The sequence below is a fragment of the Natrix helvetica genome (assembly GCF_964273705.1).
Source record: "Natrix helvetica genome assembly, chromosome: 13".
NCBI lineage: Eukaryota > Metazoa > Chordata > Lepidosauria > Squamata > Natricidae > Natrix > Natrix helvetica.
Window position 1 is genome coordinate 7,660,839 of NC_138557.1, and position 14,745 is coordinate 7,675,583.

Below are 14,745 nucleotides of genomic sequence, written 5' to 3' on the forward strand. Positions count from 1 at the left end.
AACTCATTAGCTTGATACGATTGCAATTACGCACCAGAAACTGCTGCCTTCAGAGAAGAATTGACTAGTTCTGGGCCAGCTTTTTGGGAAGACGAGTCAGTCTTTGTCTAATTGGGGCTAAAGACTTACATGGGATTATACTTTCTGCACCCACTCCCACCACAACAAACCTATGAGTGCGTTGAGGGGGCGACAGAGAGAGAGACACAGAGAGAGAGAGAGACACAGAGAGAGAGAGAGACAGAGACAGAGAGAGAGAGAGAGATTGGCCCTAAATCAGGAGTGGGATTGAAAAATGTTAGCAATCGGTTCCCTGTCTGGTTGCTGGATGGACATGGCCTACTTGGCCTCCTGCACCATGTGGAGGCATTTTTGCCCTCCCCAGGCTCCGGAGGCTTTCCTTGAGACTCTGGGTGAAAACCAGTGGTGGATTGCAGTACCGGAGCCTGCCTGGAGCACCGGGTATCGTTCCAGTATGGTGCTCCAGAGGGCCCACCCACCGACCCGAGGTCCTTACCTGTCCTTTAAGCCAGATGAATACCTGGTAGGCAGAGGTCCCCGCCCCTATTTTCCTCCCCAAAAACTAAGGTGCGTCTTATACTCTGGAGCGTCTTATACTCCGAAAAATATGGTATATACATCGATTAGAGCCCAGAAGGAAATGGGACAGTCCTTGATTCAGATCCCAGTGTGATGTTCTTTTAGGAAGAGATCACAAGGGGAGCCAATGACAATGTGAGCATCATGTCGTCGTGTTAAGGGCACACCTTATGTACCTGCATTAAGCATCCTAACACAATTACATCATGCCCTGCTATCCTTTTGTCTCTTATGGCCTGCTATGTCAGCAACATTTCTCTATAGTGCAATTACTCTTCCTCCCTCCCTCCCTCCCTCCCTCCCTTCCTTTCTCTCTCTCTCTCCTCACTTAATCAGCCTTAATCAACCACAACTTTTAAGACAGTCAAATTGGCAGAGCAAAAGAAGCAGATTTGAAATCAGCAAAAATATATTCTTTCAGTATCGTTTAAAAAGTGTTGCTCATTCTTTGAAAGATTCTGTAAACATTAGCTGCAGGGGCGTTAGCTCAATACTTAACTTTCCATTACAAATTACGCTCAGCAGAATTCAGGATGACACACTCACTTTTAGCTGGGTGCCTATTGTTTATACACACTAGAAGCTTCGCGTTAAAGTTCCAGGGCTTTCTAACGGGTGCCAATGGAAATGTACACGCCGGATGAAGCTACGAGATGCAACAGATGCGTGATGCCAACCTTGACTCACTGTGGATTGCTATTGTAAACCTAGTTGAACTGTTTCCCCTTCCTTGGAGCATGCTCAGCTAGTAAAGCTGCGTGTGTGCGCGCGCAAACAGATATGGATGTAGAACATGGAACCATAGGCTGGAATGAGGTGGTTAGAATGCAGTGGGAGGGGTTGTTGTTTGCACATGTGAGGTGGGTGGGCACGCCCACGCATGCAAGGCTCATGCACACACAGTTTTGACACACCTTTAGAAAAAGGCTAGCCATCACTGATCCAGAGAATAAGCCAATCCCCTCTTCTCTGTGACAGGCCCTCAAATACTGGAAGACAGTCCCTCCCTGATCCTTCTATCTGGTAGGCTAGACATACCTAGTTCCTGCAACCATTCATCGTATAATTTAGCCTCCAGACCCTTTAACCCTTTATCATCTTTGCTGTTCTTCTCTGCACACTTTCGAGCGGAATGGGACAACTTACTGCAGCCAACTCAGCATGGCCTACTTGACATGGCCAACTCACCGTGGCCAACTTACTACACGACAACTCGTTACAGCCAACTTGCTGCAGGGCAACTCACTGTGGGACAATTGAACAATTCAATTTAATTATTTAAAATATTTTTAATTATTTTTTGTCATTCGCATTTCATTCTGCCCCTCCTTTTGCATCCTGTTGTTAACGGTTCTATTCCACCACTTCTTTGATATTAGTGTAACTCAATGTCCCACAGGGAATTGTCCAGCAATGATTTGGTCATGGCAAGATGCCCTGTGGGGAGTTGGCCATAGCAAGTTGGCCATGGTGAGTTGGCCATGGCAAGTTGGCCATGGTGAGTTGGCCATGGCAAGTTGGCCATAGCAAGTTGGCCATGGTGAGTTGGTGGCCATGGCAAGTTGGCCATGGCAAGTTGGCCATAGCAAGTTGGCCATAGCAAGTTGGCCATAGCAAGTTGGCCATGGTGAGTTTACCATGGCAAGTTGGCCATAGCAAGTTGGCCATGGTGAGCTGGCCATGGCAAGTTGGCCATGGTGAGTTGGCCATGGTGAGTTGGCCATGGCAAGTTGGCCATAGCAAGTTGGGTGAGTTGGCCATAGCAAGTTGGCCATAGCAAGTTAGGCCATGGCAAGTTGGCCATGGCAAGTTGGCCATGGCGAGTTGGCCATGGCGAGTTGGCCATGACAAACTGTCATAGACCCCTTTCGAGGGTGTACACAGATATCAACAGCAAAATAAAGCGAAGTCAAAGTTTTGTTCCACTTATTTTCATCCTCCCTTCCCTGCGTTTGTGTACAATTTTGTAATCTGCTTCATATGAAAAGGAGTCTCAAAGCGGGCGCAATAAAGCCAATCAATAAAGCCAATCAATAAAGCGTGCCTACCTCTCCCAAATTGCAAAAGTCAGATCCATAAAACAGAATAAGAGCAAGAGAAGCCTATTAAACGCCAGCCGGCAGCATCAGCTGCGTCTAAAAACTTAGGTGAACAAGTAGACTTTTTGTTGCTATCGAAAGCGGATTCTATTGGGTGCCAACTGTAATTGAACAGACATATTGGATTTGATCACTTCAGTTTTGTTCATCGGTAATTCTCTCTCTTTTTTTTCCAGCAAAGAAAAAAAGCCACCCAAAATAGCCCCCCTTTTTTTCTGGATGTGATCCACTCAATTGATGCTCAAATAATTGCATTGTTTCATTTCAAAACAAATGGCAGGAGGAAATCTCTTCTTCCCAAACAAACAAATGCAATGAGATGGGATCAAGGACAATAGACCTTTATTGTCCTATGGCGTGCCAGCAGGAAGATGCTGAAAAGCTGTTTATTTAGCTAGGCGCATCAGTGGAAGACGGCAGTCTCCACTTATATCAAACTGCCCTATGGGGAGGAAGGCAGGGGAGGCAAACAAAACATTTCTGGGTAAACGTAGCCTGGAGAATGTTCTCATAATAAAAACTTTAGCTTTCACGGGAAAGAAATCCAGGCGAGCTTGGAGAAATGGTAGAAAGAACACATCCAAAGGGTTATGGATCATAGCACAGGGAGCCAGATGTTCAGACTGCAACTGGCATTTTTGGCCACCTATCGAGTCCTACCCAAGGACCTGGAAGAGGCAGGTTATAAATGTGAAAAATGTGCCGTAGTAACTTCGAAAGGGTCGCTAAATGAATAATTGTAAGTTGAGGACTGTACCTGTAGTCAGGATAATCCTACCTGCCAAAACTCTTTGATGCACACTAGACTGAAGGAAGCTGTCTGCTTGTGTACAATGATCTCATTCTTTTAAAAAAAAATATTGTCAGGGTCCCAAGTAACACCCCCAACGAAAGAAGACTCTGAGGCTTGAAGGTCCTCAAAGTTCCATTTTATTAGAGATGTCACATTGGCACATCTGGGAAAACCCGAATCTGAAAGCTTCCAGGTTTTGCCCACCCAAATGAAAGTCCAAGTCCCCACCCAGCATCCACATGTCCATCACATGGTCCAATCACTCCACTCCACTCCACTCCACTCCACTCCACTCCACTCCACTCTACCCTCTATTCATTCCATATTCTGTGTTCTGTTCTGTTCTGTTCTACTCTATTTATTTTACTCTACTTTACTCTCTATTCATTCCATATTCTGTTTTCTGTTCTAGTCTAGTCTAGTCTAGTCTATTTATTCTACTCTACTCTATTCTATTCTATTCTATTCTATTCTTCCACTGATTCATCTATGATTTGCCTTATGTCGTCTGATCAGAAGGCACATTTTTTTCCTATAGAATGTGAAACTGTTGCAAGCTAATATCCCAAATGCAATTAAGCTGCTGATTTGGTTACCATCTGCCTTCTCAGAAGTCTTATGCAATAGATAATAAAAGTCGTGTCAAATTAACAGATGACAAGATTCCCCCTCCCTCCCAGCCTCATTCTATAATCTTTTTGGCTCGTTCTGCATTTCGTACAAAGTCGGAGAACATAAAATTCTCTCAAACACACAAAGAGAAATGTTAACAATAACAGCATGTATGCTGTGAAAGGAAACCTCGTTATGATCATTCCTCTAATTATTTGTGTAGAGGGGGGTCTTACTATGAAAGAAACAATCAAAATAATCAAAGGACTTCAGCGCAAGAGATAAATCCTTCTCAATATGGAAAGTTCCATGTTGTCACTTATCTGCCATATGACTACAACAAGGATAATTTGGTCAATTAAAAGCAATGCTTACTACTACAGCACTATACAAATGATTCCATAAACACATTCACACCTGGGGGGTCCTTGGTGCTGTCTCAGCTTGGTTGTTTTCTTGCAGATGTTTCATTACTCAACTAGGTAATATCATCAGGTAACATTGTACCTCACCCCCTTCTAGCACTGGTGATGTTATCTAGTTGGATCATAAAACATCTGCAAGAAAACTATCAAGCTCAGACAGCACCAAAAACCCTACATTATTCCTTCTCCTCCCCCTCCTCCTCTCCCATCCTCCTTTTCCTCCTCCCTTCCATGCAGCTATCCTTCTAGCACTAATCATGTTACCTAATTGGATCATAAAACATTTGCAAGAAAACAAGGAAGCTCAGACAGCACCAAGGACCCTACATTAGAATTAGAATAACAAGAGTTGGAAGAGACCTTGAAGGTCTCCTAGTCCAACCCCCTACTCAGGCAGGAAACCCTACACCACTTCAGACAAATGGATATCCAACGTCTTCTTAAATACTTCCAGTGTTGGAGCATCCACAAGTTCTGGGGGCAAGTTGTTCCATTGATCAATTGTTCTAACTGTCAGGAAATTCCTCCTTAGTTGGGCATAAGTCAACCTGAAATCTCTGAGCTGCTACTTTGCTTCTCTTCTTCACCTCCCTTCCTGGTTTCCAAACTCCTGTCTTGTCTTCACACCCGTTTCATCTTACAGAGACAAAAACAAAAAATGACAACCTATTCTCTTGTTGTCGTTGGCAATAATGAAATCGCATTGCCTGCCCTGGTCTTTGCGGTGCTCCCATGTTCCCTTTGAACTGCTGCCCGTCGTTCTGGATTTCAAGGTTTGAAGCTGCTGGTGCGCCTCGCCAACGGCGATAATGAGATGTGTCAAAAACGAGAGGAGCAGGTGAGACGTGTGGCTTGGTACCCTAGCAGGCCAGCTAATTAATTGGAAAGAATTGCTTCTCCATCATCTGGCCAACCAGTTAGAACTGCAAAAGGAGCCTTCAGCTCTCCAAGCAAGCAAGCTTCGTTCCATTGTTTGAAATTGTTTGGTCATCAAATGTGGATTCAGAATTGATCGCTATCTTTTCTCCCCAAATCCCATCCCATCCGATAATATTTCTTGGGCTCTTCTGCACACACCCTGAAGTTGGCTTTCCCTCTTCAATGATCAACAAACTCACCACTTTTAGATACACTGGTTCTTCGCTCTACTGTGGGTTTTTTAAATTCACCTTTATGATGACTATGATCATGATTTATCACTTATAGCTTTTATGTACACTGAGAGCTTATGCACTGAAGGCAAATTCCTTGTGTGTCCAATCACACTTGGCCAATAAAGAATTCCATTCCATTCCATTCTACTCTATTCTATTCTATTCTACATTCCAATATCTATTCTATTCTATTCTATTCTATTCTATTCTATTCTATTCTATTCTATTCTACTCTACTCTACTCTCTTCTGTTCAATTCTATTCTCTATTCTCTACTCTCTTCGCTCTTCTCTCTTCTCCTCTCTTCTCCTCTCTTCTCCACTCTTCTCCTCTCTATTCTATTCTATTCTATTCTATTCTATTCTATTCTATTCTACTCTACACTCTACTCTACTCTACTCTACTCTACTCTACTCTACTCTTCTCCACTCTTATTCTATCCTCTATCCTCTATTCTCTATTCTATTTTAATGCAGAATTAATTTTGGGAAATGCACTTCTGTAAAGCACGCATAAACCCACCACAAATGAGAGAGAACTAGAAAAAAAACAAAGCTCCCAAATGATATATTGCCTTGTTCTGGAAGCCACCAAAGGCTTACGATACCAATCCAGGTGGAGTTGTATACAAGAGTTGACAAATCAAGAAGCCACTGTTTTCATGCAGGCCCATTTCCATGTGCGCCGTTTCATTTAAAAACGGGACAGCTGAAGCATCTATCATTGTTATAAAGGAGGCGGTGACGATAATTGGCAGCATATTGTAAGCCAGATAAGAGTCATCCGTCGTTGCAGCATCAGGATGAGCTGGAAAAGTCACTGATAAACTTGTCAGGGTTTTCCTGACTTGATGAAGCGTCCCGGAGAATAGAGAGTCTCTTCCAGTGGTGGTGAATCTTCTAGACTCGACGTGTCAAAAATTCAGAAAATGCCTAACTTGATTTTGCTGGTGTGTTACCCCACCCCAGGAGCAAAAGAGAATTAATGCTTTACGTACTCATTTATTTTTAAAACAGACAGACTGAGGCAGCTCTGGTTGGTACCGTTGCTATCCCCTCAATCGGGGGTGGGCTGCTACAGGTTCGCCCAGGTTTGGGACAGTGGCGGGTTGCAAGCGGTACACCTGGTATGGGCGTACCGGTGCCTGCCCAGAGCACCGGGTACCTTTCCAGTACGATGTTCCGGGGGGGGGGGCGCCCATCCGAGCTCCTAACCTGTATTTGAGCTCTTTGGCGCTTCCATGCATGCACACAGAGTGCATAGTTCCTGCGCGACACTCCGCTGAGAGGCTGGAGTCTCACGGAGGCTCACAGAGGCGTTGCAAGAGGTAAAGATGCACGCATGCGCTGTGCATACGCCGCACATATTCATGCGGTGGACGCCGGGCCCCGTTGCAACTGTACCGGTTGCAACGGGCTCTGGTTTGGGAGAACCTGTAGCTAATGTTATGGCCGGTTCGAAGAACCTCCAAATCCCACCCCTCCTAGGAGTATTCACGTGGCTCGTTTTGGATGCAAGGTAAGTGCAAGCTCAGGGAGGGAGAGAACAGGCCTCCTGGAAGTTACAGAAGGCTGGAAAAAGGCTCGTTTCCAGCTTCCGGAGCCTGGGGGGAGGAAGTTTGCGCCCTCCCAGAGGCTCTAGGAAAGCCTCTGGAGCCTGGGGAAGGCAAAAACATCCCCCACGCCATGGTGCAGGAAGATTAGGCCACGCCCACCGTGGCCATGCCTACCCAGCAACTCGGCAGCGAACCCATTGCCGAAATATTTGAAGCCTACCCCTGCCCTCTATCCTTCTGCAAATTCGGCTGCTGCTGACCTGAACACTCTCTAATCCGCAGCTTCCTGTTTCTCAAGGCCAATCCAACATACTGTAGGAAGTTTGCACCCACCCCTCTGCTAGAAAAATGAAATATTCTAGGAAATATTAAAAAGGCAGAATATTATACTTCCCTGGATGAGAAATGGAAGAAAGAGGCTCACTCTTAGTAGCCCCCACCCTCCTCAATAGCCCACAGCAGATGTCCTCACTTAAGATACAGCTAGGTCTATTCATAGGCAAATGCCCTCACCCACGATCCAACAAAGGTAGGATTAGCCCCTCTACCCATCTCACCATCTGGCACCAGTGAAGATTACATCACCCAGCAAGGCTCAACCAAGCCTAGGACTCAGGACAGCCTACTGAGTTGCCCCTGCATGGCCCCATGGGAGTCTGACAACCAATCAGAATGCAAGCTCAAATTCAAACCCCAACAGAGGGCATAAAACTCAGGCCCTCTCAGCATCTCTTCCCTTTTTTTACCCAGCATCCCAAGCCATCTGATCCTGTTCATCAATAAACCACTTTTCCAAGCCACTTCCATGAGTCCGGTGTCTTTTTCCTCACTTGGAACTGAGCTCAGATGGACGATTCTTCCAACAATACCGTTACATCTTGTGACTTCGTCTGATGCAATTAAACCCTCGTCTTTTAAAACATGCATTTGTTGCGACTCTACATGGCCTTTTTAAATTGAATTTGTGTGGACGGTGTTTCTTATTGCGACGATCGCTCTAGATAAGCTTGATCCCTTTTTTATTTATTGCCGTGCATTATATGCAGCCCATGTGAAGCTGTAAGCCGTACGCGTAGAGCGATTTGCAAAAAAATAATTACACGAGTGAATGCACCTCCTTGCTATCTCGTATTCCCTAGGAACCTAATTTAGAACTTTTTGGTTACAGGATTGGGAAACCTGATCTCAATGTTTCTACCAGACATTCTACCAGACAATGTTTCTACCAGACATTGATATCTCTGTCTCTACTAAAGAGTCAGAGATATCAGTGACAACATATATGTCAGGCAGAAACCACCAGATCCACACATGCAGAGTTTGAGCTACTTTATTGTGTTCTGCCTATAATACAGGAATCTCCCAGTCTGACAGCTGCCAGACCTGGAAGCCATATTTTACATTGGCCACGTTTTCTGCTGTGGGGAAATGGGAGGGGAGGTTATACGGAGAATGAGAGATATATAGTTTAAATAACATTCCTTTCTCAGGGAGACAAAGACATCTTGCCCTGCACCTGCAGTGGTGTAATTGGGAGGCATCTCCAGTTGGGACGGTGCCTGATTGGACCATGTGATGGACATGTGGGTGATGGGCAGGGACTTGAACTTTCATTTGGGTGGGGAAAACCTGGAAGCTTTCAGATTCGGGTTTTCCCAGGTGTGCCAACATGACATCTCTAATAAAATGGAACTTCGAGGAACCTCAAGCCTCGGAGTCTTCTTTCGTTGGGGGTGTTACTTGGAACCCTGACACCGGCATTGTATGGCTGTGAAGATTGGACCATAAGAAAGGCTGGGTGTCAGGCGTACCTCCCTCAATAACCAAGAAAGAAAACTCCTAACTCCATTGTTCGTAGAATTGAAATACTTTTACTGGTTATGAAAAGATAGCAGCGAAAGTAAAGCAAGATCTGAGCCAGGAAGGCGCGCACAAATACATATCAAATGATAACCCTACCCCATCCCAGTGTCCAATCTGCAACTCCTTTTGGTGTCATGTGGGGTGCATCTCCAAAAGGCATCATCAGGTTGGTATGCAGGACGGTTGGCCTTGACCAAGTCCAAACACCGGCCACCAGCATGCACAGAAGATAGTGAGAAGAAAACTCCCTTTTCCAGTCACTCCTGTACCATTTATTCTCATCCCAAACACCATACCCTCCACCCTCTCTATTTCTTATGGCAGCTGACACTGAGCACCAAAGAATGGAGGCCTTTGAACTCTGGTGCTGGAGAAGACTCCTGCATTGAGCCCCTTGGACTGCAAGGCGATCCAACCGGTCAGTCCTAGAGGAGATCTACCCTGACTGCTCTTTAGAAGGCCAGATCCTGAAGAGGAAACTCAAAGACTTTGGCCACCTAATGAGAAGGAAGGACTCCCTGGAGAAGAGCCTCATGCTAGGAAAGATGGAGGGCAAAAGAAGAAGAAGGGGACGACAGAGAATGAGGTGGCTGGGTGGAGTCACCAAAGCAGTCAGTGTGAGCTTAAATGGTCTCCAGAGGATGGTAGAGGACAGGAAGTCCTGGAGGAATGTTGTCCATGGGGTCGCGATGGGTCGGACACAACTTCCCAACTAACAACAAAAGTCATGAAGTGATGAGAGTCGGTCTATGCTTGAAGGTTTTAAAGGAATAGCTTTTCACATAATCAACTGTTGGTGATACCATTACCATATTTTCTCCTCCTTTCTATCTGCCATATTTATTTAATGTGACTCTTTTAATTAATGTATTCTCTACTACTTCTTAGACGTTCCTACCAGCAGCTGCTGTTTGGCTCAAACAATCGTCACACGATTGGAGAAGGGAAAAAATATAACCCCATGTTGGCAGAGGGACTGGAAAAGGCCTGACTGATGGTGGCTATTAAACAGCTGAGCAGCCCCACCAAAGTCTGTTCTACCAACATCAAATCGTTGACTGGAAAACGGAGACTTCCCATGCCCGCATGGTGGATTCTTGATGGGTTTTAATGCAAATTCTATCAGCTTGTTTACACCGCACAAGTCTTTAAACTTAGGCAGGGGAGGATGGTCAGTAGAAGCCCGAAAATCAATTGACGGTTTGGGAAAATCTCACAGGTGGAGCCGATTGGCAGTGTGGAGTTAGTGTGATCAGTTAGCCATGCTCCAGGATAATATTACTGGGCTAAGAGGAAGGAAGGAAGGAAGGAAGGAAGGAAGGAAGGAAGGAAGGAAGGAAGGAAGGAAGGAAGGAAGGAAGGAAGGAAGGAAGGAAGGAAAGGAAGGGTGTTTCCCAAACATATATATATGATGGAATAGAACAATGAATTTCGAAAACCCTTTTTTGCAACAACTGTTAATTTCAGGAACTAAGTATCAGGAGGAAAGGGAAGGGAAGGGGAGGGGAGGAAAGGAAGAAGAGATGAAGGGAAGGGAAAGGAAAGGAAAGGAAAGGAAGAAGAGATGAAGGGAAGGGAAGGAAGAAGAGATGAAGGAAGGGAAGGGAAGGGAAAGGAAAGGAAAGGAAGAAGAGATGAAGGGAAGGGAAGGAAGAAGAGATGAAGGAAGGGAAGGGAAGGGAAAGGAAAGGAAAGGAAGAGGAGATGAAGGGAAGGGAAGGGAAGGGAAAGGAAAGGAAAGGAAGAGAAGATGAGGGGAAGGGAAAGGAAAGGAAGAAGAGATGAAGGGAAGGAAAGGGTTATATTGCCAAAGAAAATGTGTATACTATACGTGCATGAAGCTACAAAGAATCAAGCTGAACAGAAATTTTACGTTGCTTAAGGTAATTTACCAGATATCAAATGAAACCAGTAAACACCCCCTTGGAAGAACAAACCATATGCTTTTTCTCCAGGTTAAAAGTAGAGTGCAGAAGAAGTTAGAGTTTTCCTTCATACTCACTGCTGATCTGTAATTATTTGGGCTCTGCAGGAGAAGTTGGTTTTTTAAATTATGTATTAATAACATGAATGAAATAAAGCACCCTATTTAATCTGGCCCTAAAATCTTTCCATGCAGAGATCTTTATTAAATAAATTTACTTTGCCTGGAATTAAAACAATTATTGCAGCACCAACATAATTATTATTCTCCATAAATAGGAGTGTAAAAAAGGAGATATTACAGTATATGCAAACCTATCCATTTAAAAAAAAATAAACTCAGATTTGAAATGCGCATTTGATGCTCAAGCAATAAATTGGATGCATTTCCTGGGCTGTTGCAGGAAATTGCATCTTATACTTCAGTTGAACTTTTGATGCTTTTAGAAATCTTTAATGTTTCAGTGACTTTCTCATTCATTGGGAGCACATCGTATATTTAGAAGATACCTAAATATACCTATTAGTCTGGATTGGATGCATGATTACTTTTCATTATTTGATTGAAGGTTCTACTTTTTTGTAGCTCTAGAAAGTTTTTTTTTTAATTCACTTTTTCATATATTCAGAAAATGCACATACTGGAAAAGTAGAACAAAGAATAACAGAATTGGAAGGGACCTTAGAGGTCTTCTAGTCCAAGCCCCTGCTTGAGCAGGAGACCCTATACTATTTCAGATAAATGGTTATCCAGACCCTTTTTGAAAGCCTCCAGGGATGGGTCACCCACAACTTCTGAAGACATGTTGTTCCATTGGTTGATTGCTCTCACCGTTTGGAAATTTCTCTTTAGTTCTAGGTTGCTTCTCTCCTTGGTTAGTCTCCATCCATTGTTTCTCATCTTGCCTTTTGGTGCTTTGGAAAATAGTTTGATGTCCTCGTCTTTGTAGGAGCCCCTCAAATATTGGAACACTAATATCATGTTTCCCTTAGTCCTTCTTTTCATTAGACTAGCCATCCCCAATTCCTGCAACCATTCTTTGTATGTTTTACCCCCCTTCTTCTTCTTCTTCTTCTTCTTCTTCTTCTTCTTCTTCTTCTTCTTCTTCTTCTTCTTCTTCTTCTTCTTCTTCTTCTTCTTCTTCTTCTTCTTCTTCCTCTTCTTCCTCTTCTTCCTCCTCCTCCTCAGGGTCTGCTTTTTGGATCATTGAGCACCACTTTCCATGGTCAGCTTCCTCTCCAGGGTGCAGGCCCATGGTTTGCATATCTTTGTTGATGGTGTCTTGTCATCTCCGTTTTGGGACACCTACAAAGTCGACGGCCATTGACTTCTAGTTGGTAGGCTGTCTTGGCAACGGTGAAAAGTGCTGCTTTCAGGATATGTTCATCCCCAGCAGAGGCGGCCTTCTCTCATCTTCTCTATAATTGGTGCCACACCAAAATGTTGTCGAATGGTGTCATTTGTGATGTGGTCACGACACCTTACCTTAAGCTGTCGACCGTGGACCTTACGCATTTCTTAATCATTCTTGTTGCTCTTCCCTGCCCTCTTTCCAGAGTCTTAACATTTGTCATCAATGCTGATCTACGAAAAAGGCCTTGATTGAGAAAAACCCTCTGTTGTGTGGACGGCCCCCCATTTGCCTGGTTGACTTCCAGGACTTCATCAAACATCATGTCAAGGTTGTATTGGCCCAAAGATCATCGGTTGTTGTGTGGCTTGCTTATCTTTTGGAGGCCCTGCTCCAGGAGCAGATCTGTTCCCACTTTCCTGGCCGTGATGAATGAGCCTCCTCTGTGCCTTTAAGTTGCTTCGAGCAGGGGGAAGTGTGGGGAGGAAAGCTGCTTCACAGCAGGCTTTCTGAAAATCTCTCCATAATTGCAAGGGAAAGCTATCTTAATGAAACTCTCCTTGCTGCGATTTTGCATTTTCAAGTAGGCTTATTATTACCACGGCAATCCCAAACTCTTGAGAACAGTCTACTATCCATCTGTATTTAGGTTAACAGTTTGCATGTGATATGTAAATAAATGGAGGGGAATCTTGGGGGGGAGGGGGGGTGTTTGTGTATCTGTGTATGTATGTGTGTGTGTGTGTATGTGTGTGTGTATATGTGTGTGTATGTGTGTGTGTGTTGCATTTGTGCTGATAAATAAATAAAGGGAGACTAGTATAGATCTATTTCAACAAAGTCTCCCTTTATTTATTTATCGGCACAAATACAACACAAATGTAACAAGGCAACATTAAAAAAATGGCTTTCTGCCTGGATGGCTCCTAGGGTGACAACCGTTTGTCTGAAATGCTATAGGGTTTCCTGCCTAAGTAGGGGGCTGGACTAGAAGACCTCCAAGGTCCCTTCCAACTTTGTTATTCTGTTCTAACCTAGTTAGGGTAATGAAATCTCTGCAAGCAAAACATCAAGTTCAGAGATCATCCAGGACCCGACAGTTCAACTATGAGCTACAAATATTCTCCTTTACCGGTATGTTACTTCTGTTCTGTTTACGCTTTCATTTGCTTCCTTTTGACTACTGTAAGCGGCTTGGAATAGCCCCAAATAAATTTAACACATAAACAAATAGTAAATAAATAAAGTCTAACTACCCAAAGATTGATAACTCCCTTAAAATTACTGGAGGGTTGTCTTCCCCTCCCTCTCTGTTCACCCAAAGTTTCGCTGATCCTAATCACAGTGGAGAGATTCTCCCAAAGGGAGGAAAGCCGATTGCTGTTGATGAGGAAGCAATTCAACCAGGAGGAAAGACACTCCCCAACCGTAGTAAATCCAAGAGTATTGAATATTTCAGAAAGCATTCCTTTGGGGAATTCTTCCCCTGAAGTAAGAATCGCACCTAGGATACATCCGGCATTAATATTCAAATATTCGACTCATGGGGGGCTTATCCAAATCTCTGCAGTTGTTCTCCCGGGATGGGGGAGAGCTGCAATTGGCTATCCACATCTGTGATTCATTTAAACTTCTCACTTTTGCCCTCTTAATAACACTTAGCACTTTCGCTCCACCTTCCAGCTGTCAATTGGCACCTATTAACTCATTAATCTTTATTCCATGGGAGAGAGAGATGAGAGAAAGGGAAACGGAGGAGGAGGAGGAGGAGAACGATAGAGGGGCAAAAGAAGAAGAAGAAAACCATTAGCATTTAGGTGAGGTTATGCAAGACACTCGCCTAACCGTTGCCAAGGGAAACGGAACTCAAAGAAAAAGCTTTTACTGGGGTTTTTGGTGTCCAGTTTTTCCTTCTCCTTCCTATGCTTCTTCTACCAACGCATCTTTGGCTACCATGTCGCTGGAACTGCAGATTTCCTCCTCTTTCTCCGCCATAAGTGTGTTGGATTGAAAAATCGTAGCTCCATCAATGGAGCTTCTCACGGGGGTTGCATCTGGAGGAAAGCAGCTTCAATGGGATCGTTGGGCCTGCCAGTGGATCTGGCAGCAAGATTCAGACAGTGAGGAGGTTGGGGAGGAAGATGGGCCAGTCCCGGAGTCTGGGGAAGGCTCTGATGAGGGCTCCGTGTTGGAGGCAGAGAGGGAGCCAGGGCCATATGCCAGTTATCAGCTGCCTTCAGACATCAGTGAGGCAGAAGAACAGCTGGAGCCTGTTCAGCGATCCCGATTTCATATTTACATAAAAATAAATTCCCTCTTCCTCATTTTATATCCCTATAATAATTCCACTTGTGTGGTCTTTTAAATTG